Here is a 27,544-nt window from a genome sequence, read left to right on the forward strand (position 1 = left end):
CGTGGTCTTCCTCCTCCTGAGTTTCGAGGGGCCGGTGCCTACTTCAGAAAGGGGACAGTGCCCCGGCCCCCGAGGACATCTGAGCAGGAGGAAGCAGAGGGCTCGAGGCTTGAGGGGCCCAGGGCAGCAGCTAGGCTGTCCCGCCACTGGGGACATAGTTTCCGCCCCACCCAGGACCCCGCTCCTGGTGAGGGTTACAGGGTTTGGGCCGGCTGCGTTCCTGTCCCTGAGGGGACATTCCCTCTTGAGGGGTCTGCACTCAGCCCAGGCGTGTGAAAGCAGGAGTCCTCAGCTGTTACCGGAACCTTCCGGCGGTACACCGGGGCCCTGTGTTGGAGGGTCAGTGGCTCGCTTTCTGTGACAAAGACACCGTCCGTGAGGCCCACCGCCGGGCCCCGTTATCTGTCGCCGGAACTGTCCTATCGATCGAGTCTGTTCACAGCGAGGTGGGGGGCCTGGGCGGGAGGTGGCCGAAACTGCCACAAGCATCCGAAACTTTCCTGAAGAACGCCGCGCCCCGTCCTGCGGGAGGGTCTGAGCTGGGCCCACGCTCCTGGCCCCGGCCGGCCGGGCCGGCCCGGTCCTTCGGGGCTGCTCAGCCCGCGGTTCTCTCTGCCTGGGTGGGGACAGGGGCGCCCCCTGCTGCCCCCGGGCCACCCGCGAAGCGGGGCACCTGTTCCCTCTGGCCCCTGCACCCCGAGTCCCCCCCAGATGCCGCCCCGATCTTGGTTCCAACTGGACTCCTAAAGGAAAAGGGAGGTGGCCCTCGGCTTCTGCCGAGTGCCGGATCCCCGAGGTCCTGGGGCGACTCTGTGATGGCCAAGTGGAGGCCCCGGGGCCCCAAGACCAGCCGGGCCCGGCCGGTGCCGGCCTCCCCTGCTCTACAAACCGCCGGGGCCTGGGCCTGGCTGTGTGTCTCCATAGCATTTCCTGTTTTCAGGCTGTTAAACTCTGTGATGCGAGGCATGTGCTGGCATCTGTGCTGGGGGCCCTGGTGCGAGCCCCGGCCGGCACCCCGGCCGCCCTGGGCTGTGCGGGCCTCCTTGACCCTCCTCCCTGGGAGGCTGTCGGCCCCGTGAACGGACCCCCCCCCCCCCAGCCCCAGTCACCCCTGGGGCGGACATGACGGCCGCCTGTCGGGAGCAGGGGCACCGGGGCGGGAAGAGCCAGGTAGGGGGACGGCCCGGCTGGTTGCCCAGCAGGCCGAGCGGCCTCCCCGGGCACCTGGGGTGCACGCGTGTGCATGGTTTCCAGGCTTCTCCCCCCGTAGTGGCCAGGCGTCTGGGTGGTCTCAGGTTCCCCACCGTACCCCGCTGTCTTTTCTTGCCTGCTTTCAGAAATCGTGCTGATTCAGCTCCGGGTTGGTAACCGGAGACGGAGCGGCCCCGGGTTGGGGCGCAGGCAGGGGTGGCGGGGACGAGCAGGGCGCTCTGGGCGGGTGGGGGGGGCTCAGCTCAGCCTCTGGTGTCGGGGCGGACGCAGGAGTCCCTCCTGCCTGCCTGGAAGGCGACGGCCGTCGGCGGGGCATGTTTGCGTGCCCCCGGGTCTCCCATCGGCTGCCCCCGCCCCGGGAGGAGGGTCCCCACATGGCACTTTGGGTCGGCCCGAAAGGCGCCAGCCACGACGGAGGCCTGGGCTGCCCGGGGCTCCCAGGCCGGCTCCCGTGTTTTCTCTCCTGCCTGGCCCGCTGAAACTCGTTGCGAGCGTCTCCCTGAGGCCCAGGACAAAAGTCAGACACTGGGGTGGGGGCCCCTCGCCGCGGGCCCGCAGGCTCCCCCATTCGGGATTTAGCGGGATTAGAGTGTGCCGTCCGCGGGACAGGTGTTTCCTTTATGCTGTGCCCAAGGGCTGGAGAGACGCTCGTCATTAAGTGCCACATTCAGTGGGGGTCCCCGGCTCGGGGTAGCTGGAGGGCCTTGTTTTCACATCTGACCCCGGCCAGCTGGAGAGCCTTGTTTTAAGCACAGGGCAACAGCTGACATAACATAACGGGGACCGGGCTGAACAGGCAGCGTGTCGCCGGGCGCAGGCGGGCCTGGCACTGGCACTCGGCGGGGGGCTCCCGGGGGGCTGCCCCGGGGAGGTCGTCCGGGGTAATGGGATGAGCCCGGAGGGGCCTCGTGGCCGTGGGGTGCGGTGCTGCCGGCCGTGTTTGCCAGCTGTCGCCGCCCGGGTGAGCGGGCTGCCCGAGTGGCTGGTCGCCGGGCGGGGGCCACGGGCCTGTGCAGGTGTCGGAGTGATCGCCCCAGGGTACTGCATTCAGACGGGTTATAATCATGTTCTCTGCCTCCCCAGGTCACACAGAATGAAAACCAGAGCCCCGGCTGTGCAGCCATTGAAGTGTGTGATTGTGGGTCTTTGCAGGCAGGAAGAAGGGGGCTCAGGGCCGCTCGGTGGGGTCGGGAGCCGCCGCCCGCTCACCCCGCCCCCGCCCCCGGCCCCCTGCCTCCCCCGACCTCGGAGTTGGGGTGTAGCAGCTCCTCTAGTGTGTGCTTTGTTTTCCGGCTGTAAAGTCATGTGATGGGCACGTTGGGTGGGGCAAGTGGAGAGGGGGGGGCCGTGGGTGACCCCCAGGGCCGGTGGCTTCTGACAGCCCTTTTTAAGAACGGGGTGGGAAAGGCCCTTGGCCAGGAGCCGGTCCGGTGTGCCCCGAGCACCACCTGTCAGCTCTCTCCGAGCTCTCGGACGGCCCCCGCTGGGCCAGGAGGGCCCAATGACACCCGTAGGTTCTGAGGAGCTTCTTCAGGCTCATGGGAGCTGGGGGTGATGCTCTGCACCCCAGGCCGTGGCTGCTGGCCACCTGGGAAGGGAAGGTCCAGGCCTCCCCTTGGGTGGCGGCTGCGGGGCACAGACCCCCAGCCCGAGCCCAGGGCGAGGGAGGCCACGCCGGACCCACCGCCGCTGCACCGAGAAAAGTTCCTTGTGCCGAAAGCCAGGCTGGGGCGGCCATGGCCAATGGTACCGTTTTCCCAGCTTGGTTGGGGTCGAGGGCAGTCGAGGGAGCCGGTCGAGAAGGACGGGCCTGGTCTGGCCCTGGTGCCTGATGGAGAGGCAGGCGTGCCGAGGCCTCCCCCCCCCACACGTGCACACGGGGACAGCACACACAACTACACACACGTGTGCACAAGCAGGCTCAGTCCTGGAGCTTCGGGCCGGCAGGGAGTGAGACCCCTCGGGGCCGCGTTCCATTTGCACATTTAATCCAGAAACTGTCAGCGCGGAAGCCTGGGGGAGAACAGAATGTCAAGTGTGTGCTGAGAGGCACAGCCTGCCCCCTTTCCTGGCGGGCGATGATCTGGTCAGTTTCCGAGCACGATGAGCTGAGAATAATTTGTGCATTCAGAGCAGGGCTCGCGGGGAGACCTGGGGGAAGGGCAGGACTCTTTCTTTTACTTCTAGTTTCTCGGGCTGCCCTGAGTCTCTTCTCCCGGCCCCCTCCCTGCACCCACCGAGGAGGGTCGGGGCCGAGCCCTGCTGTCCTCAGCGGTGGAGGCCGGGCCGGGGTCCGCACGTGACTCACTTCTCGGTGTTGCCTACCCTGTGAGGTCCCTGGGCCCGGCAGTTGCTAGGGAAGCCGGTGGCCCCGCAGTCTCCGGGGAGCCGGGCTTGGTCCCACCATTGGGATCCCTGAACTTGCGCCGAGACACCCCTCATCTGCTCGTGGTCTCCGTCTCGGTGTCAGGTTCAAGGTGATTTTCTCGGAAACGAAGACATCCGTGAGACCATTTGGTGGCTCTGGGACATCGGGAAACACCTCTCCTCCTAGGGGTCCGGGAGCACTAGCTCCCAGTGCTAAGACCCCCGTCCTAAGGGCCGTCGCCGGCCCCTGTGTACACAGACGGCGAGGGGCAGCGGGAGGGGGCTGTGGGACAGCTGGTCTGGGAAAGACTGGCTATTGGGCGTGGCCCTCCGAGGTGCCCAGATCCTGGGCCTCGGCAGGGAGCCTGCAGGAGGTGGTCAGGGTCGAGACCCCCCCGAGACCTGACCCTGCTGGGCCTTGGTTTTCTCACATGTATACGTCGAGTGACGTTGGCAGCTCTGACCCCAAGGGCCGTTGGGGTTGGGCACGTGTGGCGTGAAGGTTCTCGGTCCCGAGGGCCAAAGGGACGTGGTGGATGAGGTGCACAGTGGCCTCCCCATGTGGGCAGGTGTGGGGTGGCAGGGTGGGCGTGCCGGGGAAGGGGCAGGAAGGCCGTCTGTGCCGCCAAAGGTGCCCTGGTCGCGAGCCGGTGACCTCGCTGTGCGGTGGCAGTGCGGGCACAGGTCTATACGAGGCAGCACGCCACTGCTTTGTATCCTCTGCCTCTGACGGAAGCCAGCCGTGTCGGGCTCTGCCTGATGTGTGGTAGGTGCCGCGTCTCAAGCGCGCAGCTGGGTTTGACACGTGTAGACACGGGGAGACAGTCCCCACCATCAGGACAGCAGACACGATCCTCCCAAGTGTCCTTGTGCCCTTGAGGCCCCTTGTCCCCCCCCCCCCCGCCCACTCGGGAGGCACCCACGGCCGGTTTCCATCCGTGCCGACCCGTTTGCATTTTCTAGAGCTTTCTTCAAATGGGCGCCTACGCCCGCGCCCTCCTGCCTGGCTCCTTTTACTTGGCACCGTTGTCCTGAGGCTCGTCCAGGTGGCCGCGTGTGTCGCGAGCCCTTTCTTCTTGATGCCGCGTCGCGTTCCGCCACGTGGGTGTCCCGCCGTCTGTTGATCGATCGCACGTTAATGAGCATCTAGGTGGCTTCCGGTCACGAGCTGTGGTGGGGACGCGTGTCCAGGTTGTGGCGCGGACCTGTATTTCCTGTCTTCTTGGGTAAACACCTAGGGACTGAGCGGCCGCATCGTACGGTAGGTGTTCATTCGAGTGCCAAAGACACTGGCAAGCGGGTTTCTGCTCGTGGCCCCATGGCCACGTGGGGACATTTGGCTGTGCCACGGACCCGCCGCCACCTGGTGTGGTCTGTCTTTTCCTTCACCCAGCACGCGTGGGCGGTGGTAGCTCAGGTTTTAATCTTTATTCCCCGGTGACTAGGGATGCCGACCTCATCTCCGTTCCCGTTCGTATGACCTTTTCGGTGAAGTATCTTTTCAGATCTTCCGTTTTAAGATTCGGGGGTTTGTCTCGTTGCTCCGTTGTAAAAGCTCTTTGTATATCGTGGACACGAGGCTCTGTGCTCACAAGCATTTCTCCCCCGTCTACGGCCGCCCTTCTCATTTACGGAACAGTGTCTCTTAAAGACTAAAAGTTCTCAATTTTAATGAAGTCAGGTTTATTGCTTCTTCCTTTTTTACGCTTTCTGTATTTAAGGACTCTTACTCTGCCCCAAACACACGATTACTAAGATTTTCTTCTCTACTTTCTTCTGGTAGTTTCAGTGCTCGTCTTTAGGTCCGCGAGTTAATTTTCACGTGCCATGTAAATCATGGGTTGAGATTCACAATCTGTTATGTGCGTGCCTAGTTGCTACAGTGCTGATTGTTGAAAAGGTTGTCCTCGACCCATCGAACCCCACTGACACCTTTTGAAAAGTCAACTTAGGAGAACGTGGGCTTACTTTTGGACTGTTTATCCCAATGCATCGGTCAGCAAATCTGTGTCTGTGCCTTGATTACTGTAGCTTTACAAGAAGGCTTGAAATAAATTAAGACAACCACCCAACCTTGTTCCTCTCTTGCAAGTTTCTCTGATTTCCCCAGGTCCTTTGCGTTTCTTTTTTTAAAATTTTTTTTAATGTCTATTTATTTTTGACAGAGAGAGAGAGAGAGAGAGAGACAGAGCATGAGTGGGGGAGGGGCAGAAAGAGGGAGACACAGAATTGGAAGCAGGCTCCAGGCTCCGAGCTGTCAGCACAGAGCCCGACACGGGGCTTGAACTCACAGACCGCGAGATCATGGCCTGAGCCGAAGTTGGACGCTCGACTGACTGAGCCACCCATGCGCCCCACGGTCCTTTGCATTTCTACATAAATTTTAGAAGCTTTTCCAAGGCAGCCTGGTGGGATTTTGTTTGGGATGGTACTGAACCCAGAGATCAGCAGGGGGAAGCTGGGTCTACGGAGATCAATTCTTCTGGCCCTTGGACGTTGTACATCCCCCATTTATTTAGATTTTTAATGTCTGCTGGGCTGTGTTGTAGTTTCCAGAGTAAAGGTGCTACGCATCTTTTGTCAGACACCTAAGTATTTCCTATTTTTTATGCTGTCGCCTATGGTATTTCTTTGTTACGTTTGGTTTCTGATTATTCGCTGCTGGTATTCCAAACTGTAATTTTGGTATCTCATGTCTTGAATCTTTCCTAATTCGATTCTTTCTTCTAGTGGCTTTTTTAGTGGGTTCTGTGGATTTCTTACACTGATAATCATGCCTTCAAGTAAAGGCTGTCTTAGCTCTTGCTTTGCAGTCTGGATGCCCGCCTGTCTTTCTTGCCCAACTGCACGCCGCCTCACAGAGGCGGGCAGAGCAGGCGCCCTCACCTTCCCACTCGTGGTAGGAGAAGCACCCTGAGCCCCTCGCCGCCGAGTGTGATGTCTACGGCAGGTGTCTGTGGACCTCCTTTGCCAGATCAAAGAATAGCCCTCCTAATACAGATGCTTGAGAGGTTTGTTAACACAGGTGGATGTTGAATTTTGCCGAATGTTTTTTCTACATCTCTTGAGGTACTCACGGCGAATCGCGTTGATTGATTTTCGAATGTTAAACTAAGCCTGCGTTCCTGGATAAACCCTACTGTTTGTGTTGTATTTATTACCCTTTATATATACTTTTGGACTTCATTTGCTCTAATCCTGCTAGGAACTTTTTTGCAGCTTAGTTCATGAGGAATATTTTCTAGTTTTCTTATAACATTTCGGATTTGGTACCAGAGTGATGCTGTCGTGGTTGAGTGAGCTGGGCTGTGTTCTCTTCATACGGGAGAAGAACTTTGTGCAGAATTGGTTTTATTTCTTCCCTACGCACGTGGTGGAACTCATTGGTCAAGCTGTCTGGGCCTGGACTTCTCTTTCTAGGAAGGTTGTTAGCTAGATTCTGAACATACTTAATCAAATATCCAGGCGACTTATTCCTTCTCGAGTAAGCTTTGGTATTCTGTGTGTTTGAAGGAAGTTGTACGTTTCACCCAAGGTGTTAAGCTTAGTGGCACAAAGTTGTTCATGATGTTACATTTTCCTTTTAACAGCCGTGGGACATGTAGTGATGTCTCTTCTCTTGCTCTTGATGTTGGTAATCTGTCTTTTTTGTGTGCGATGGGTCTGGCTAGAGTTTCCTTGATTTTATTGATCTCAAAGAACCCACTTTTGATTTGGGGTTTCAGTGTTTCTGTTTTGTGATTTCATTAGTTTCTTCACTGATTTTTATTCTTAAAAGCGCTTACTTGGTGTCACTTGGCTGTCCTTTTTCTAAGTTTTCAGAAAAAAATGTAACGTTTGTTTATTTTTGAGAGAGAGAGAGAGAGCACAAAGCAGGGGAGGGTCAGAGAGAGAGGGAGACACAGAATCCGAAGCAGGCTCCGGGCTCAGAGCTGTCAGCACAGAGCCCGACGCAGGACTCAAACTCAAGAAACATGAGATCATGACCTGAGCCGAAGTCGGACGCTCGACCGACTGAGCCACCCAGGCGTCCCTTCTAGTTTGTTAAGGTAGAAGCTGAAGGCGTCGTTAGAGTCCCTCTGATACAGAGTTGGGTGGTATGTATTCCCCCTGATGACTTCACTTGCATCCCACAGATCCTGACGCATTATGTTATTTTCCTTGCATTCAAAATATTTTCTAATTTCCTTTTTGTTTTCTTCTTTGATGCCTGGATTATTTAGGAGCATAGGACTTACTGCCCAAACATGTGAGGATTTTCGAGATACCTTTCTGATATTGATTTCTACTGTAATTCATTTGTGGTCAGAGAAAATACTTAATATGATTGGATTCTTTTTAAATGTATTAAGACTTGTTTTATGGCCCCAGCATACAGTTTGTGTTGGTAAATATTGCACCGGATGTGGGAAAACGGTATGTGTCCTGCTGCCGGGAGGACCGTCCCGTGGACGTCGACCAGGTGGCTGCGGCCGGTGGCGGGGTCTGCTGTCGAGGTGATTGCCGGGCACTGAGACCTCCAGCTCTAAGGAAGGGGCTGTGGGCTGGTTCTTCCAGAGCTGGTCACTCTCAGAGTGTGTTGTGAGGCTTTGTTACTGGTGTGTCAGTATTTGGGGCCGTGTGTCCTCTGATGAATGGGCCCCCTTATCACCACGAAGCTCCCTTCTTTATCCCCAGTCACGTGCTTTGCTCTGAATTCTACCTTGTCCGCTACTAACTCCGGCTTTCTTTTCCTCCGTGTGCCCATAGTGTATGTTTTCCACGTCTCTGGCTTTTAACCTACGTGCGTCTTTATACTTAAAGTGGGCTTCTCGTGTGAAGTTCATGCTGAGTCTTACCTGAATCAAAATGTTTTCCTCTTAATGCATCGCTTAAACTCGTGTGCACTTATTAGCGTGACTGAGATGCCCGGTGTCAGCTGTCACAGTGTTTCCATAATCATGTGTATTTTGTCGTAGCCGCCGTGGCGGTGCTGTCTGCAGGATGCGTGTTCTCTGTTCCGTAGAAACACTGTGATGTTCTGGAAGGTTCCCTTCTGTCTCGACAGCTGCCTGTGCACTCACGCTGTGACGTCTCCCCAGTCCTTATGAAGACCGTCACCGTCCCGTCACCACTTGGCACGCTGACACTCGTCCACACCCCCTCACGCCCACCCGCCGCCCTCACGCACCACACGTGACCCTCTGGCCTCCTGGGTTTCAGGCTCCGGAACCCGGTGGACAGCCGGGTGCCCAAGGGAGAGACAGTGACACATGTGGTTGTGGTTCTCAGTCGAGGGGTCCCCAGTGGCCTCGCTGGGCAGTGTGGCTGTGCGAGCAGGGGAAGGACAGAGTCGCACAAATATTTTGGTCACGAGTGCTCCCAGCAGAGGGGACGGCATGTGGTCCTGTCCCCTGCCCTGCGCCAGCCCCGGCCTGGCTGGCCCTTCTGTGCTGGAGCTGGATGGGGCCTCGGCCACCTGCCTGTGACCCCCCCCTTCCCCCACTGCGGGAGCCTCTGTCTCTGGCTGTGGGGTGTCAGGGACCCCAGGGCTCATGGGTCGGATGCAGGGGGCTCGCTGGCCTCAGGACAGGAAGGCGGTTAGGCCTGGGGAAGGACGGAGCAAACCAGCAGCACGAAGGTGCCAGCATTTCCCGTGGCGGGGCAGGGGGCACACACAGCCCCCCAGGGACAGCGCGAGGGGCCGGACAGCGTGGGCGCACACAGGTGGGGTGCGTACCAAAAACACTTCTTTAAGATTTATTTTACAAAACGGACAGACTATTTTTCACAGCATTTTTAAGCTTACGAGAAATTGCACAGAAAGTGCAGAAAGTCCCTGCGTGCCCCCCTGCCAGCACCCTGACCGTGCCCTTCTCTCCTCAGCGCGGGCCATTCGTCACAATCGATGGGCTGATGCGGATCTGTTACCGTTCGCCCGAGTCCACCCTTTCCATGGGGGGTCACCCTTGGTGTCTTTTCTGTGGGTGTCGACCGATGTGTGAGGGCGTCCTGTGTCGTGCAGAGGAGCGTCCCCGCCCAACGGTCCTCTGTGCCACCTGTGTGCATCCTCCCTCCCCTGCTCCCCTGCAGCCGCCGGTCTTCCGCTGTGTGGAACTGTGCTGACTCCTCGGCGAGCGTGTCCCAAAATGGGGTCCTGGCCCCGTGTCGGCCTCGGAGGCCGGGTGAGCCCTGACCACTGTGGCCTACAGCTAGCGCCTCTCTTGCTCGTTTTCTCTTCTGTAAGCGTCCACGCTCCTTGGCTCCAAACTGGGCCGTGCTCTGAGCATCCACAGGGTGAGGGCGTCCCCGTGCCCTCGGGGGCAGGTCTGGGCTTGGCCGTGTTGAGGTCGTGCTCTGATCCGGGGCCACAGGGCTCAGACGTGGTCCCAGGCAGCTGTGTGTCTGGGAGGCCCCCGGCCCACGTGTACCCTGTCCCACCTGGGCACAGGCCTCCCTTCGCCCCAGCCCGAAATCTGCTGTCCCTTGTCCGGAGTGTGCTGGCCGCCCGCCCGGCTCCCTCCCTCGGCCAGGCCTCACCGGCACCCACAACATGGCGGTCAGGACAGACCTCCTCACAAAGGGAATCAGATCTAGTCACTGCCTTGTTTAGAACTCTCCGGAAGCTTCCCACGGCTGTGAAGGGACAGCCACGCCCCTCCCTGTGACCCACAAAGCCCCTCGGGGCCCCGCCTCCTGGACTCGACCTCCCCAACGTCTGACCTTCGCCACGCGTGACCCTCCAGTCCTGCAGGCTGTGGCTGGGTGGTCACTCCCCGGGGAGGCCTGCCTTCCCCCGTCCCCGTCCCTCTGCCCTCGCTCCTCACCCGCAGTTGGGTCCCCCTGAGAATGAGCCTTTTCGGTCACGGTGCCGGGGGTCTCTGCAGGGGAGGAGCCCCGTGACCGGCGGTTGGCTTTCTTCCGTGTGGGGTACCCTCACTGTCACCCCACCGCCCCCGCATCAGGTCGCTCTGGGGATGCGGTGCAATGGTGTGGGCGGCAGGCGGAAGAAGCCAACATACTTCGAAGGTCACAGAAAGCTCAGAACTCTGCACATTCCCTACTGAGCAGCTCCGAGTGCACGCGGGGGGCGGGGCGGGGGGCCGGAAAGCCACCTGAAGTGAGCTGGGTGCCTGTGCGCGAGGGGCCGGGGACACACCTCCTAAGGCCGGAGTGCGAGGGTGGGGCGCCAAGTTAGCGCCTGAGCCCAGGTCCCCCGAAGGCAGATGGGACGTGGGCAGTGAGTCTGGGGCTGGTGGACGTGGCTTTCTGGGTGGGGGACGGCTCAGGGGCTTCTGGGAGGAGCCTGGATGACCCCGGTGGCCGCAGGGTGCGCTTCGGGTCCCCTGGACTCAACCCGGGACCCGACTGCGGATAGGGTTGGGGTCCCAGGTGTGAGGTGTGGACACAGGCTGGTGCTGGGGCATCTCGGCACCTGTTTCCTGGGCATTTCTTGTACCCTCTGCCCCGCACGAGGACGTGAGCCAGAGGGGGTGTGAGGCACCCTCGGGAGCTCTTGACGGAGAGGGAGACTGGCGGCCCCAGGCGGTCACCAAGACGCGAGGTGATGGCTTGCTGTGCTAGGTGCTCAGGGGAGTCACCGAGGAGGACAGGGGTTGGGGGGAGACCTCCTGGGGGGCGATCGGGGACCGCAGCCCAACTCCCCGGTGACAGGAGCTCGGTGGGCCTGGTGAGGGCCAGTCGTCCACTCTGGGCACGCACGAGGGGGGCGATTTCTGACTCAGGGTGTTTTTGTGTTTGTTTTTTTTAATCTCCAAAAACCAGGTCTTTGATTCGGCGCATCTCTGTTTTTACTGAATTAACTTGTTTCTTGCAGAAGGGTCCGTTTACTCGTACATCTCTCAGGCTGGTTGCATTATTCGTCTGATTTCGTCTTCCTCTTTTCTCCTTAGGCCCATGGGGCTCTCACTCCCCAGCAGCGAAACCACGCCTTGTAGGTGCGCGGGCCAGCGAGTCCTGGCAAATGTCTGCCGTCGTGAAATCACGATCTGGAACATTCCCATCACCCCCAAAAGTCCCTGGTGCCCCTTGGCAGCTCACCCCGCCCCCGCGCCCCCGCACCCCCAGCACCTGGTAATCACGGATGTTTCCTGTCCCCGCGGTCGTGCCTTTTCCAGAACGTCATATGAACGGCATCCTGCACCACGGAGCCATGGCGTCTGGCTTCTTTCACGGACCAGAATACACGTGAGCTTCATCCCCGTTGCGGCGTTCACGACTTTGTTTCCTCTTAATTGGAAAGGATAAAATGTACCACAGTTTGTTTATCCGTTCACAGGCTGATGGACACTTGAGCCGTTTCCAGTTTTCTGCTGTTATGATTAAAGCCGCCCTGATTATTGCATACAGGTTTCGAGTAGGCCCCGTGTCCTCATTCCTCCTGGGGAAAGCCCTCGGAGTGGACGGCCGGGCCAGCACGCTGGCCTTGCTGAGAGACCCCACGCCGGTTCCCACATTTGCCCCGCGTGCACGTTCTTTCCGTCGTCCACGCACGGCTGCTCTGGGTCCCCGTCTGTGCGGCCACCGCTCACGGTTCTAACTGCGTCTCCCCGGTGACCCGTGGCCCTGCGCATCTCTCCCGGGGCCCGCTCCCCGTGCTGTACCTTCTCTGACAGAGGGCTCCGTTCTCTGCCTACCTTCGCGATCGGGGCCTCTGTCCTGCCGGTGGGACAACCAGTGGGTTGTAACAGCTGGTACATTCTAGATCCAAGTCGAGACATTACATTGGGACGATCAAGTGTGTGTTTGGCCAGCATTCCCCACCCCCGCCACCGTCCCCCGATCTGTGGTTTCTCTTTCCTCTTAACACCGTCTTATGGGAGAGCACAAGTTTTTAATTTTGACAAAGTCCAATTTTTCAGGTTGTTTTTTTCTTTAAAGGCTCATGTTTTTTGTGTCCTGTCTAAGAAATATTTGCCTAATCCAGGGTTACGGAGACTTCTCTCCTCTATTTCTGTAGAAATTTTATAGTTTTACATTCCGTGTTTATATCTGCGATCCGTTTCAAGTTTAATTTTATGTGCAGTGACAGGTATTAAATCTTTCTTGCATGTGGCTATCCAGCGCCGTTTTTGCATCGAATTAGTTTGACACCTTTGATGAAAATCAGTTGACCATATGCGTGGCTCTGCTTCTGGACTTTCTAATCTGTTTTGCCATTACCACACTGTCTTGATTAATGTGACTTTTGTAGTAAGCCTTGAAATCAGGCTGTGTTAATCCCTCAATTTTGTTCATTTTCAAAAGTATGTTGGCGATTCTAGTCTTTGCATTTCCATGTAAATCTTAGGATCACTTTGTTAATTTCTACCAAAAAAAAAAAAAAAAACCGTCAAAGTGTTGATTTGCACCGTGGTGAGCCGGTGGTGGGTCAGTGAATCTGAGTGTCCCCGCGGATCTCAGTTAACATTGTGTTTTCTGCTTCACGGCCGTGCTGTGTCTCTATGCTTTCTTAGATATTTTTCCGTATCGCTCATCCGCGTTTTCTGGTTTTGAGTGCACAGATCTCCTACGTGATTTGTGCGATTTGCTGTGTCGTGTTTCTGACATCACCCAAACGGTGTACTTTTCTTAATTGCACTTTTGGATGGCTTCTTCCTAGCATGTTGACCTGGTGTCCTGTGGCTTTGCTAACCTTATTAGTTCTGGAAGCTTCTTTTTTTTTTTTTTTTTTGGTAGATTTTTTTAGGATTTTCTATGGAGATGATAGTGTTGTCCCAAACAGAGTCAGTTTTATTTATTTATTTTTTTTCCATTTCAATCTCTGTTGCTTTTTGTCCCTTGTTCTTGCCTGATCGCTGGCTGGGCCTCCACAGTGACGTTCGGTAAATGGTGAGGAGAGACCAGACCCCCCGCTTCTGCTTCCTGATCCCGGGGGGACGCTTGGTCTCTCGCCGTGAAGCACAATGCTAGCTGTGGCTTCTGGACATGCCCCTTAGCAGCTGGGAAGCCCCCCTCTTTCCACTGTTCTGGGAAGAATGGCTATGGAGCGTGGCTGCTGGATTTCGTCAGACGCTTTTCCTGTATCTATTGATTATATACGTGTGTTTTTCTCCCTACTTTATTAATACGGTGAACTACACCGAGTGATTTTCAAATCGTGAACCGACCCTGAATTCTTAGTATAAAGCCTACTTGGCCATGGTGCATTTTTTAAAAAATACATTGTTGGCTTTCATTTGGCCAACGTAACAGAGAGTTTTCACATCTGTGCTCACGAGGGATCGCGTCCGAGGTTTCTTTGCTCTCAGCGTCTTCGCTTTTGGCATTAGGTAATCAGTTGGGAACCGTTCCTGCTTTTTGGTTCCGGAAGATTTAGGGCAGAAATGCTGTTTTCTTCAGCGTTTGATAGGACATGCAAAGCCATCGGGCCTGGGGTTTTCTTCGTGGGAAGGTTTTTGGTTAGAAATTCAATTCTTTTCACAGGCTTAGGGCCGTTCACTTTATCGATTCCTTGCCGAGTAACTTTTGGTAGTTGGTATCTTTGACGTTTGTCCCCAAGGAGCCAGCCCCCCTCCCCATCCTAGGACCAGGGTCAGTCCCCTCTGTGGGAACAGGGGGACCCGGGGCTGTCCAGACATGGAGGACCCTTCTCGGTGCCCTGGTGGGGGGGCGCGGGCTGGAGGCTTGTATCTCAGAGCCGCTCCAGGCCCCCGCCCAAGCTGGCCACCCGGCCGGGCGCCCCCCACTCTGGTGACGGTGGTGGGGGTTGAGCGGGGACTGAAGGTCAGACCTTCTCTGTTGCCTCCCAGCCCCGCTCCCTGGAAGGCCATCCCTTCTCGGAGGAATGAAACTCAAGCAGACGGCCCTCGGAGACCACGGCAAGTCTGCTTTTCTCTTACACTTTTACTCTGTAAACTCCAGCCCTAAAACAACACACATCCTTCTGAAGCTGTTCACATATTAGCTCTTAAAACAGCAAAATCCGTGCACAATTTCCTCTCAATCCCTTAAAACATTCCTGAAAGAAGAAGAAGAAAAAAAAACTGTTGAAATTCACTGCCTGTCATGCAAACCTCTGGATGTGCTGAGCCGGGCGAGGCACCCAGCCGTCAGGACACCAAGGAGCGGGGCCTCTGCACACGCGCGCCCCGCGGGGACCCGAAGCCCACGCGGGCCCGTCCTCCCCCGGCCGGCAGCCCCCCGCCGCCTCCGCTAAAGCAAACACCATTCAAACCAAGGCAGAGCCTTTCAACGCCTCAACCAGATAATTAGAAAGGGTTTCGTCCCCAAGTCGCTCTCGGTTTGGTCAACTTCTCTTTCTGGGTGAATTCTTAAATGAGACGTTTTTAGCAGCTCGGGCCCTCGGCAAATAAAGACTCGGCCGCCGCCCTCTCTCCCCCAGCCCTGCCGGCTAAGGTGGCCGTCGCAGGGGTGGAACTTCTTTCGGGTTAACGGCCCTCAGCAGCGAGGTTCCGGGGCTGAAAATAAACCCCATTTAGCCGGCCTGGAGACGGAAATAGCCATGCCTGGGGAAGACGAGGGATTTGCTTTAAATATGTGTAAAGCTGGCTGCCGGGGCGCCTGATGGTGTCTACAGCTGGGCACGGGCGGTCCCGGGGCCTCCCGCGCCCCCACCGCAAATTACAGGGCGGCCCGCCCGGCTACTCCCGTGTGCGCGAGGCCCCGAGCGTGATTCACGGGGCTCTTGGCCCCCAGGCCACGAGGTGGAAAGCACCCCCCGCCCCCCGCCGCCTCTCTGACTGTTTAGTGTCCTGGAACACGGCACCCCCCACCCTGACACACACACACCCAACCTTTCCTGCCCCTGGGCCTTTGTTTCTGCTGGCCTTAAGCCTGGGATAACTCTTCCAGCCTTTCGGGGTCTGTCTCCAGAGCCCAGATTTTCCCGTGGAGCAGGGAAGGCACACAGGCCAGCGTTTGCCCACGCACAGAATGGCGCTGTCTCACCAAGGCCTACAGGACAGGACTCCTTCCCAGGAGGAGAAAGCTTTGGGGCCTGTGACCTGGACGTCCACAGGGACCTCCGTCCAGCTCTTGGTCTGACCTGGACGACGACCCCGAGCCCCCGGATGTGACTGCTGTTCCCTTCGGGCCAGAAGCCCGTGATCAAGGGGTTGCCATGTGGATTTCCTCTGAGGCTGGGAGGGGAGGGGCGATCTGTCCCAGCGTCCGGTGGTTCCGTGGGTCGTAGATGTGTCCCCCCCACCTCTGCTCTCTCTGCACACGGCATTCTCCCTGCTCGTGTCCGTATCTCCCCCTTTTGTCAGGACACCAGTCATATGGGATCAGGGCCCAGCCTAGTGACCTGGCTTAACTAATTACACCTGCAAAGACGCTGTTTCCAAACAAGGTCCCGTTCACCGTCCGTAGGTCAGGACTTTAGCATACGAGGTTTGGGGGGAGACCCTTCAACCCCAAACGGTGCCTGGGTGAGGGGTGAGGAGTGGGTCTGTGGAGCAGGAGACACTCGGGATCACTCAGGACCTGTCCTGCTCTGGTGTGGGAGGCAGGTGGCCTTGGGGACTATTGCCACCCGGCCAGCACCCTGGGGGTGGCATTGTGCTCGGAGCCAGGGACTTGGTCAGAGGGAGACGGGAGAGGCCCCTGTGCTCAGGAATTCTTGAAAGAGATGCGGGGTGTCATTGAGTCCACTGAAGTGATGTTGGAAACTGCTTTGTCCACTCACAGTGCCATCGACGGGGGAGAAGGGACAGGGGGAGATGAAGTCACCGGGGAGGCAGCCACTGGGGGGGGGGGGCTACAGTATAAGCTCTTCCGACGGGAGCAGGGGCTGTTCCAAGCTTCAGGGGTGAGGGCGCAGCGATGGAAGAGGATAGTCCAGTGAGACTTCCCCGCTCAGGAATGAGAAGGGAAGGGATACTATGCTGATCATCTCTCCCACTCGAAGGAAAATGAAGGAGACAACATCACACAGCAAACAGTAAGTAAATCGAATCGGATGTATCCAGTTTTACACTAAATGTGAATGGCCTGAGAACCTCTGTTAAAAAGCAGGGACTCGGGGCGCCTGGGTGGCGCAGTCGGTTAAGCGGCCGACTTCAGCCAGGTCACGATCTCGCGGTCCGTGAGTTCGAGCCCCGCGTCGGGCTCTGGGCTGATGGCTGAGAGCCAGGAGCCTGTTTCCGATTCTGTGTCTCCCTCTCTCTCTGCCCCTCCCCCGTTCATGCTCTGTCTCTCTCTGTCCCAAAAATAAATAAATGTTGAAAAAAAATTAATAAAAAAAAAAAAAAAGCAGGGACTCTCAGAAAGGTTTTTATTTTATTTTTTTATTATTTTTTTTTTTATTTTTGGGACAGAGAGAGACAGAGCATGAATGGGGGAGGGGCAGAGAGAGAGGGAGACACAGAATTGGAAACAGGCTCCTGGCTCTGAGCCATCAGCCCAGAGCCCGACGCGGGGCTCGAACTCACGGACCGCGAGATCGTGACCTGGCTGAAGTCGGCCGCTTAACCGACTGCGCCACCCAGGCGCCCCTCAGAAAGGTTTTTAATTTCATTTTTAACAAATATGTCGTTCAGAGGAATTCAGTAAAGCAAACTAATAACGGACGGTGGAAAACGAAGGAACGGCTGAGCCATGCTGAGCGCGTACACACAGACGCGGGGTGAATGGTGTCCGCGTCGGCACTCGACAGGCCCAGGCGAGGCACCACTTCTGGAGGAGACGGGGTTGTAAACTCTGACGTGTCAAACAGCGTAAGAGCTCCGTAAAGCAAAAGCTATTGGAAATGCGGGGCAAAGCGGGTTAGATGTGATCACTGCAGGAGGCTTAATTGTACCTCTCAGAATAGGACGATTCTGGCAGATGCAGAATACGTGAGGGTGTGGACGGCTTATGTTGCAATGGATTCTAATGGTAACCTGTGGTCCCTGCTGCTTACAGCTGTGTAACAAGCGTCCCCCAACCCACGATCCAGCACTGTAACTATGGGTCTTCCTGACCGGGACCTAGTTCCTTACGCCCACGAACATTTGTAAAACCAGTCATTTCACTCAGCTGTGGGGGGGGGGGGGTGGGAACCCAACACACTTTGAAAAATTGGGATGAAGTTGGCTGTGATCAAAACCCAATGCAATTAGAAATAAAGGATGACAAGGTTACCAAAAAGGCTCAGCTATTTGGGAATTAAGCAGCAAATGCTCTCGTGAATAACCCCCAGGACGAAGAGGTGAATGTCGGGCACGCCTGCCAGGTGGGATCACGGAAAGGCTCCCTCTGCGCCGTGGGAGGCACCTTCCGGGACTGCACCCCGACGCCGACCACGGACACATAATTTTCATCCCATCATCCACAGTTGGTTGGTAGTGGCTTCCTTGTGTTGTAAGTGTCGCCTCCCCATGTGCGTTGAAATTCACTCATTGAAAGCAACTAATGAGTAAAACACACACATTAGATGGTCGCACGTACCGCGTGTCTACCGAGCGCCCTTCGCCGGGTGCTCCGGGGGGCGGCCATGGGCTGTATAGCCACTTCACCAGAATCTGGGAAAAGACAGCTGCCCGGGGCCCACTTCCTGGCTGTGTCTGCCTCTCCCCCCCCCGCCCCCAGTCAGGTGTCTGTAGCGGTGGGGCCCTGGCCCACCTCCCGACCTCGGGAGCACCCGGGTGGGGAGGAGGGGGGCCGCGCTGACGCGCCCTGCGGTGCGGGCACGCTGTCTGGTGCAGAAAGCTGGGTCCTGGCACTGGTAACACGTGCAAAGTGACTGTGGCAGAGAGAGTCACTCTTCCCCTCCGGCGAGGGGGGGGGGGTTCTCTCAAGGCTGAGCTAGGAGGCCTGGGATCCGAGGATTACGGGCCTGAGGAGGCACCACGGCCATGGGTGTGGTCGAGTTTCTGGTCTTGCTTTTACGCTCTGCGCCCCCTGGATACACACACAGCCATGGGGCCCGGGCCCTGGAGTGTGCAGGTGCTACAGAGGAGGGGGCCGGGCTGGACGCCTGACTGGAGCCACCGAGGCTCCTCTGGGTGGGCAGTGAGCTGTTGGCCTCAGGGACGATTGCTCAAAAGCTGTCCTCTGCTTTCCTTGCTCCCTAAAAGCCTGTCTGGCCCTGCAGAGGGGTTTCCCGGGAAGCCCACGCGTGGAGAGTCGGGACATCTGTGCCTCGCCCCATTGGCCACTGAGCCTGCACAGCTGTACTGGCAGGTCTGATCTCGGCTCCCGTGAGGCTGGGGTGGGGGTTGGGGGGTGGCACAAGGTGAGCCCCGGGGACTGACCCCAGCCAGGGCGTCAGGAGTGGGGGGGAGCCCTGGAGCCTCACCGCACCCCCAGGCGCCTGCTGGGGTGTGGAACAGGGGTGAGGGAGGCAGCCAGCCCCCCAGCAGCCTGGACGGTGGGCCTACCTCGAGCGGCCTGCTCGGGCAGCGTCCGCGGCCCCTCACCAGGCCAGGGGACCGGACGGCTGCTGTTGCCCACTTGCAGGGCCCGGCTGCTGGGTAGGTGGGAATATCCGTCCCCATGGTGATGGATCAAGGCTATGGCCTGGCCTGCTTGGCCTGCAGAATGGCCACCCCAGACAGCTGGCAGATAGGGCTGCTTCTCAGGAGAACGTGGACTGCTGCCTCCTGAGTCGCCCCAAACTGGTGACTGTGTTTAAGGGGTGGGGCAGCACCCAAGGCCCGTCCAGGCCGTCGGCCTCCAGGCGGGGGGCTCCTGTCTCCTTGCTGTCTGATGGCTCGCAGGGCCCTCCTGGGAATTCAGGGTGGCTAGCCTATTGGGGAGAGGCTATGGGGCCCCAAACCACCGGTGACTTCAGGCAGGTGGGTCCCAGACCCGTGTTGGGGGGGAGGTTGGGGTCCATGTCCCAACAGCAGGGAAGTATTGTCTGGCCTGGGGACACTGGGTCTTCCTGGGTCCCCCAGCCCCCCCGGAAGGCAGCACCCACCCCGGGTGAGGGGGCGCGGGGGAAGAAGCAGGCATGTCCCCCACCTAGAGTTTCCCGTGTGGCCCTTAGAGCACCAGGTGGGCGCCCTGCTGGGGCTCGGTGTGGACCGTGCTTCCAATGTGAAGACAGACCCCCAGCTCGGGAGACAGCTGAGGAGGTGGAGAGGGGTCCCCTGGGCTGGGATGAGTCCCACTGCCTCAGCAGGAGGGAGGTTGGGCCAGGGAGACACAGGTGAGGTCCAGGTGGAGGCGTCAAAGGCTTGGGGTGCATCACACAGGGTCAGGGGTCAGATCAGGAGGGGCCCTCTGTGCTGCGGGCAGAGTGGGGGTTCCAACACGGATCCGGGGTGGACTCGGGCCTCTGGGGGCGGCGTGCGAGCCCCAGACCGGGTCAGGGTTCTGCACGCCTCTGTGCCGAGCCCCCCCTCCCACCTGCTTGCCTGCCCCTGGGAGGTCACTTCTGTCTTGAGGCCCTGTCAGAGTGCCACCCTGTCTTCTGGGTCTTTCCATGGCATCTCCACAGGCCCAAGCGGCCTGTCTAACGTCAGCCCTCCCCACAGCCCTGGGAAGTAGGCACCCCAGGACCCCCACTTTACAGACCAGGACCCCCACTCTACAGACGAGGACACTCAGACATTGGCACGGTTGTGGGGCCCACCGGGGTCACCGCCTGCGTGTTGGGGATGCCGTATCCTGCCGTCCTGTGGGGGAGAGGGGCCCTCAGTGGCCTCTGTCCCGGCGCAGGGCTCTCCTCGGGCAGCAGGGCCCCTTCTGTGTACCCCCAGTGGCTGACCCGGGGCCTGGCCCACAGGCTGTGTGGACCAGGGAGCAAAGGGGTCCAGGCACACGGGCCCCCGCCCCAGCACGGGCCGAGGTGGGGCAGCGCTGGCGGGCGCGGGTGGGGCTGGTGGGCGCAAGTGTGGGCCGAGGGCCCCAGCTGTGCCCAGCACATGTCACAGGGAGGCCCCAGAGCCCTCACCGCGGGCGCGCGGCTGGGAGCAGCTGGCCACGGGCAGCTCCTGAACAAAGGGTGCTTTGAGCGGCCTGCACGCCTGCTCTGTACTCTCCAGCCAGCTGACTGTCCCGGGAATGCGCAGGCCAGCTCGCCCTGCGGCTCATGGGGTCCCGCTTGGAGTCAGAACAGCTGGGCTGGCCCCTGTGCTGTAGGGACCACAGCCCCCCCCCCCCCCCCCCCGTGGGGACGCCTCCCGGCTCGTGGGAGGAGAGGAAGACCTCACGCTGGTTGCCCATGGCCCCGCCCTGATGGGTGGCCTGGTCGGGTCCCCGTGTCCCCCCCGCCCTGTTCCAGGTCTCCGGGACCGCTTCTCCGCTGGCGAAATCCCGTTGACCCCGGGAAGTACGGGCATCCTGCCCCCTGTGGCGGTCGGTCCTCAGTGCGGCGCGGGGGTGGGGGGCAGGAGCTCCTGCAGAGCGGCCCCCACCCCCACCCCGGGGCTGCACCCCTAGTGGGCCACATCCAGCGCCCACGGGGCCACCGGGGAGGCAGCTGTGCTATTCGTCCTTGACCCTCATTCCTGCTCTTTGTCATTTCTCACCTGACAACCCGCGGGCCCCTGCACCCCACAGTCCCCGGCGCTTAATCCTTTGTGGTTCAGTCTCTATCTCTCTCCGAAATTTTTCATCATCGAGATAATAGAACAGTCACATCAGAGACCGCAGGGATCACAAGGATAAGGATCTGGGAGGCTGCCTTTCTGTTTAGCAAAAGAAGAAATATTTTCCGTCCCAAGAGTCGGGATGTGAGGTCGGCTAATCTAAGCGGGTTTAACCTTCAGGCCGTCTTGCTCTCTGTCACATGTGAGTGGTTCGTGGCGGGGACGTTCCCGGTGCTCCTAAGTCATGCGATGCCAGCAGCACTGAGCCTGAAAACACGCGGGGCCTTAGACATCTTCCCGCTGATGAGGATGCAGAGTAGCTGATAAGGAACAACAGATAAGCCCAGCAGCGACCTTCATCCTTCTCGTCATTCTACACGGTTACGAAACGCTTGAGTAATCGCCAACCTTTTCCCCGTGTGCGCTCGCAGCGGGAGAAACCAGATGAGCCCCTGCTTTTCTGAACCTTTATCTGCACTCGGGATTTGCAGAACTGCTGTCACAACAGTTCCCCCAAAACAGCGAGGGCAGGGGAGGGCCGGGGTGTCTGTCAGCAAAATGATAGGACTCCAGGCGAGGACCCCACGGCCAAGTCCCGGGGGCAGTGAGCCCGTGCCGTGGGGCGTCCGAGGCAGGGCCCAGAGCCTCCCGGGGAGGGACCCCGAGCTTGTGCAGGGCCCCACGTGCCCTGTCAACACCGCGATGAAACGGGGCGAGGGAGCGTTCAGAGACTCTGTGCTCACTGCCAGCCCCCTCCCCAGGTGGACCCTTTGCACGCTGCCTCCTCTGCTGTCCCCGCAGAAGGGGACCCGGCGGGGTGCCTGGCATCGTTCCGTGAGCTCCCCTGACACTGGGCTAGCAGCGGGTCCGTGAAGACGGGACCGTGAAGACGGGACCTTGTGCCCCAGGCCGACCACGCAGTGACTCTCCCAGCCCCAAGCGGGGTGACGTTTGGGGCCCATCTTTCCACCCCGTGGGGCCGCCCCAAAGGTCAGCTGCGGGGCCCGCGGTGTGTCTGTTGTGGTCAAGCACACAGAGCACCATGTTCTCCATTTCCAAGGGCGCAGTCAGTGGCATTCAGTGCATTCACGGAGTTGTGCAACCACCACGCCCGTGTCGTTCCAGAACTCTCCCGTCCCCCCCGGAGGAAAGCCCCTAACCGGGGGCAGCCGCTCCCCACTCCTCCCTCCTCCAGCCCCTGGCATCCACTAATCTTTCTTTTCATAAAATCATGGTGAAATACGCATGCTATGCACTTTATCATATCTGTGTCGAGGTGCATGCAGAGCTCTGGGCGCTGAGCACGTTCATGCTGTTATGCAGCCGTCCCCACCCTCCGTCTCCAGTCTCCAGAACTTTCTGTCTTCCCAAATAGAAACTCCGTCCCCATGAAGCACAGACCCCCAGCCCCGGCGCCCCCCGTGCCACTTTCTTTTTTAAGCAAAAACCCGGGGGCGCCCGGGTGGCTCCATCGGTTGAGCGTCCGACTTCGGCTCAGGTCACGATCTCCCAGTTCCTGAGTTCCAGCCCTGCGTCGGGCCCTGTGCCGACAGCTGGGAGCCCGGAGCCTGCTTCAGATTCTGTGTCTCCCTCTTCCTCTCTGTCCCTCCCCTGCTCGCGTGCTGTCTCTCTCTCTCTCTCTCCCTCAAAAACAAATAGACATTAAAAGAAATTTGTTTTATTTCAATTTATTTGAAAAAGCAAAGCAGTTCACTCATTTCTCACTGCGCCCCCCCCCCCCCCCAGCAACCATCAGTCTGTTCTCCGAACCCACAAGCTTGGTTTCGCGTGTATGTGCGGTTTCCACACGAGTGAAATCTGGGGCATTTGCCATTTGCCGTGGTGCCCTCGAGGTCCAGCTGTCGTTGCGGACGGCAGGGTTTCCTTCTCCTTCCGTGGGCAGCCTCCGGCCGCCGCCCTGCCTTGGCTGTCGTCAGTAACGCTGCAGTGAACGTGGGGGTGCAGGTATCTTTTTGAATCAGCGTCTTCATTTTCCCTGGATAAATCCCCAGGACTGGAGTTCCTGGGTCTTACAGGAACTGTCGCTTTCCGAGGCACCTCCACCTGGGCTCCATCCGTGGTGGCCACACCAGGTTGCGTTCCCTCCAGCGGCGCGCGAGGGCTCCCTTTCTCCACGTCCTCGCCGACACTTGTGGTTTCTTATCTTTTCTTGCTCGAGCCTTCGTGACAGGCGCGCGGCGCTATCTCACCGCGGTTCTGATCCGCGTCGCCCTGATGGCGAGCACCCTTCTGGGTGTCTGTGGGCCGTCACGTCTTCTCTAGAGAAATGTTTGCTCAAATTCCTCACCTATTTTCCAATTGGGTTCTTTGTTAGAACTTGTTTGTAGGATGATGCCGGATCACACCAGTAACACCGCTGAGAGCCACCCCTAACACCCAGCACCGGGGAGACCCACAGGAAGGGCCCAAGTCCGGCCCGAAACTCGCGGAATGACGCGGGTCAGGGTGGGGGGCTAGTTGGACGCTTGGACCCGTGAGGTCCGTGTCTCAGCTTTGGCAGGTGGCAAATGCTTGGGTCTGTCCTCTGGTCTCAGCACCTGCCCTGGCCCACCGGCCCCTTGGCCATGAAGCTGACACCGGCCGGGGTGGGAGGGGTTCCCCCGTCCCTCTGGCTTGACTGTGGTCTCCGAGAGCTCCTCTCGGAGGACAGCCTCTGTCCTTGTATCTATCTGCAGGGCAGAGCTCAGGGCCGCACTCCCTCAGCGTCCCGGCCTCCCGGCCTGCATCCTTGACCTGCTGCACACCTGGGGTCACACAGGCACCACGTGGAGCTGGCCGAGAGGGCCCCTGGGCTGGCTGTGCTATCGGCGGGGGAGCCACGTGGCTTCCACAGGGGTGGTGGGTGCGGCTCCCAGGGGGTGGGGGGTATTGAGCTGGACCGAGGAAGGGTAAGGACCCAGAGTGGGGAGCCGGGGGGAGGGGAGCACCTGGGGTGTGGGCCTGCCACGGGCCAATGGGAGGCTCTCAGGATAGGGTAGGGGGGTGGGGCCCTGGGAAGGGGGCCACAGACCCCGACCCTCTGGTGTGGAAAGTGGGGAGCGACAGCAGAGGCTTGAGCAGTGAGCCTGGGGGGGAGGTGACAGCTGTTGGCAGGCTCTGGGCGCCCTTTAGTTCACCTTTGGGGCTTGCTTAGGGCCTGGAAAACAAAGACAGAAGAGTCTGGGGCCTGTTCCTGCCAGGGTGGAGAAAACTCAGGGCACAGAGGGTGGCCAGGGTGGGGGGTCACCCTTCCCGGGTCTGGGCCACTGGGGCTGGAAGCTGGCCTCCCTTAGCCCGGAACTAATGAGCTTGCTGTGGTCTGGGGGGACGTCATACCTGAATCAGGGGTGACACCACGGGATGACAGAGGTCAGTCCTCATGCAGGCTCCCCGCCACCGGTCTCTGCAAGTGGACGGTCAAGGCCAGTCACAGCCCCGCAGCAGCCTCCAGCCCTCCTGTGAAAACATTCCAAGGCCCCTGCTGGGCCACAGCCCCCGCCGGAGCCCAGGCCAGTGGACAGGTGGCTTCAAGAGAGAGCAGTGGGCCGGGCTGGCCAGCAAGCCTGCCCGTGGGGTGCTTGAGCCACAGCGAGCCCCCCGCAGCCCCAGCACGCAGCACCCAGCTCTGAGGGCCTGGCTGTGGCCTTGACCCTGAGTGCCACCCCACCCAGCACTCCAGGCAAACATCCGTCCCACCGCCTCATGCCCCGTCCCCATCCCCTCCCAGCGTGCGGGCAGCATGGCACCTCGAGCTCAGCCCCGCCCGGGGCCTGGGCCTCGCTTACACACGGTGAGCGCCCCATGCGGCCCGCCGGGCCTCGCGCTGCATTCCAAACTCAAACAGGATTTGAGGATTAGCATTGCTTTAAATTATTCCTACACCTCACCCCTCCAGGGGGGAGTCCGTGTTCTCAGGCAGCCAGCCCTGGGAGAGCGGGGGTAGCTCTGGACCAGGTTCTCCCCACGAGTGAGACGAAGATGATTCGGGTCTGAGCAATCAGCAATCCCTGATAGTTCGTTATCTTGAGGTCTTTCAGAAGACGTTTCTTGTGCTTTGAGTCTACGCGGGGCACAGCTGAGGAAGGGATTTAAATGGTAAGAATTGCATGAAAACAAGAACGAAAACTATGGAATGACTGATAAGCCGGATGGTGTGTGCATGTGCAGGCAGAGCGGGGAGGGAGGCCCCGAGGACGGCTCTTCTGGGGACCCCCTAGTGGCCAGGTGACCCCTTCTCCACAAAGATGCCGGTGCCCGTGTCTCCACTTGGGGAACGCGGAGGTGACGGCCAAACCCTGGAGGCCCGTGGTGCATTCAGACCTCGCCCATCACGGGCTCCTCCCGCCTGCCGGGACCCGGCAGGGCTGGGTTCTTGGGGGACACGTGAACAGGACGGAGCCTTGCGAGCGGGGGGCCGTTGGCCCCGCTCTCTCGTTCGCCCGGTGGACCCACACTGAGCGCCAACCGGGGCAGGCCCTGGGTTGTGGGGCTGTGGAGCGGGGGATGGGCGGTGCACGTGGCCACTGCCCCCGTGAGGTCACACGCCCCGTGCCCCCTCCAGGGCACGCACGACCCCCCCCCCCCCGAAGGATTCAGTGTTATGAACACAACTTTTTTGCAACAGGAAAGAGGTAAACTCTCCTAGGCTTCCCCCCGTATCTACTGAGCTTGCCCCCAACACTGGGGGCAGTGTCCCGCCACCCCCTCATGGCGGGGAGGGCAGGGATGCGCTATGGACCAGGGCCTGCCCTGTCACCCCGTGAGGCCCCCTGCCAGGGCCGGACTCCAGGGGCAGGAGGATCAGCATTGCCGTCTTGGTCCGGCTCCTTCTCCTGAGCCGGCGGTCTGGCCACTGACCCGTCACGCCTTCCCCCCAGACCCCATCGTGGTCCTGGCCTCCACGGTCGTCCTCCGTGTGGGCTCCAAGGGGCAGGTTTTTGGGTCACCCCAGGGCCCATCCCTGCTGGGGCAGGTGTCAGAACCTCCTTCCTTTATAAGGCTGAGTGATATTCCCTCGTACAGATGGCCCCCATCAGGGTTTGGGGGGACAGCGCTGAATCTCTACGTCACTCTGGTGCCGGCAGCTTCTCTGCGGTCCAGGACGGGGGCTGTGCCTCCCTCCTTTCATTTCTTGGCATGATATCTTCAGGTTTCACCGCACCCGGCTTTTGCCTCCTTTGTTAACTCACAACTCCCGGATTCCTTCTGATGCGCCTGTAAACGGAATTGTCTCAGTCGTTTCTTTCGAAGATCGTTCGCGGTTGGTGGAAACGTTACAAGCGACACAGAAATGCAGTTGCTTCGTGCTTCTTGACTCGCACCCGCCTTGCTGAATTCTGCAGCCATCTACCCGGCGTGTTGTGTGTGCCCGTGTGATCTTTGTGGTTTTCTACACGTAAGTTCACATCCCCTGCGAGCAGAGATGGTTTTGCTTGTCCTTTCCGATTGCGATGGCTTTTATCTCTCTTCCGCGCCCAGCCGCTCTGGCTGCGTTGTTTAGCACAGCGTCGAGTGCGATGAAGGAAAAGCTCCCGTCGATGTAGCATGTGCTGTGGGGTTTGCAGGTGTGGCTTTTATTATATGCAGGCACTATCCCTGCGTTCCTGATTTCACTGGTTTTAGCAGGAAAAGGTGGGCAATTCTGTCACGTGCTTTTTTCGCAGCGACTCAGGTCGTGCGTTTTTACCCCGTTCTGTTGACGTGACGGGTTGTAGCTGACCGGTCTCCCTACGCCGGGCCCCCCTTCCGACGTCAGTTCCACTCGGTCACAGTGTGTGATCTTTCCGACAGGCTACTGAGCTGGCTGCTAGTATTTTCTCGGGCGTTTCTGCACCGGTGCTCACAACGGAGGCCGATCTGGGCTCCTTTCCTTACGTGTAGCGTCCTTGTCTGGCTTCATTCTGGCCTCGCAGGACAAGGCAGGAAGTGTTCCCCTCTTCAGTGTTTTGGAGAAACTTGGGAGCGATCGGGGTTACTTCTTCTCCAGATGTTTGGTAGGTTTCACCAGCGGAGCCGTCGGGTCCACGGCTTGTCTTTGTTGGGAGAGTTGTGCTCACCGGTGCAGTCTCCTCGCTAGTTCTGGATCCGTCAGGATTTCCCGCCCCTCCTCATCCATCTGTCCATTTCACTACATTGTCGTTTGTTTCCCTTTGAACGTGGTTTTCATACTGTCTCTCTTCACTTGTCCGCCTCGCCACCCGTCCTCGGTAGCCTGGGTGTTAGCCCTCGGGGTCCCGGCGTCCCCTCCTCGAGGTGCGCTGACTGCAGACTGAGCCCTGGCCGTGGCGCGGCTCCGCCAGAGGTGTCCTCGAGGCCTCTGCCCTCCTCCTCCTCCTCCTGCCACCCACCTCCCTCCCCTGCCCTGGGGCGCTCCGGCCCCCGGGTCCCGGCAGAGCTGACAAGTGTCCCCGGATGCTGTGTCCTTGGTGGCGTGGTGGCTGTGAGGTGAACGAGGGACCATCTCACGAGGATGGATGCTCTCTGAC

The 27,544-nt window shown here is 59.2% G+C and overlaps 1 protein-coding gene and 1 long non-coding RNA gene across 5 annotated transcripts in view; one reads left to right on the forward strand and one right to left on the reverse strand.

The window, feature by feature from the left end:
• Positions 1 to 27,544, forward strand: part of KCNQ1 (potassium voltage-gated channel subfamily Q member 1) — a 318,704-nt gene that overhangs the window by 51,883 nt on the left and 239,277 nt on the right. The gene's annotated exons all lie outside the window — the stretch shown is intronic.
• Positions 22,776 to 25,574, reverse strand: LOC113595482 (uncharacterized). Its single transcript, XR_003416001.2, has 3 exons — positions 24,396 to 25,574; positions 23,825 to 24,216; positions 22,776 to 23,367 (listed from the first exon to the last, which is right to left on the reverse strand). It is a non-coding gene; the product is annotated as an uncharacterized LOC113595482 (long non-coding RNA).

Source organism: Acinonyx jubatus, chromosome D1, assembly GCF_027475565.1.
Source record: "Acinonyx jubatus isolate Ajub_Pintada_27869175 chromosome D1, VMU_Ajub_asm_v1.0, whole genome shotgun sequence".
Taxonomy (NCBI): domain Eukaryota; kingdom Metazoa; phylum Chordata; class Mammalia; order Carnivora; family Felidae; genus Acinonyx; species Acinonyx jubatus.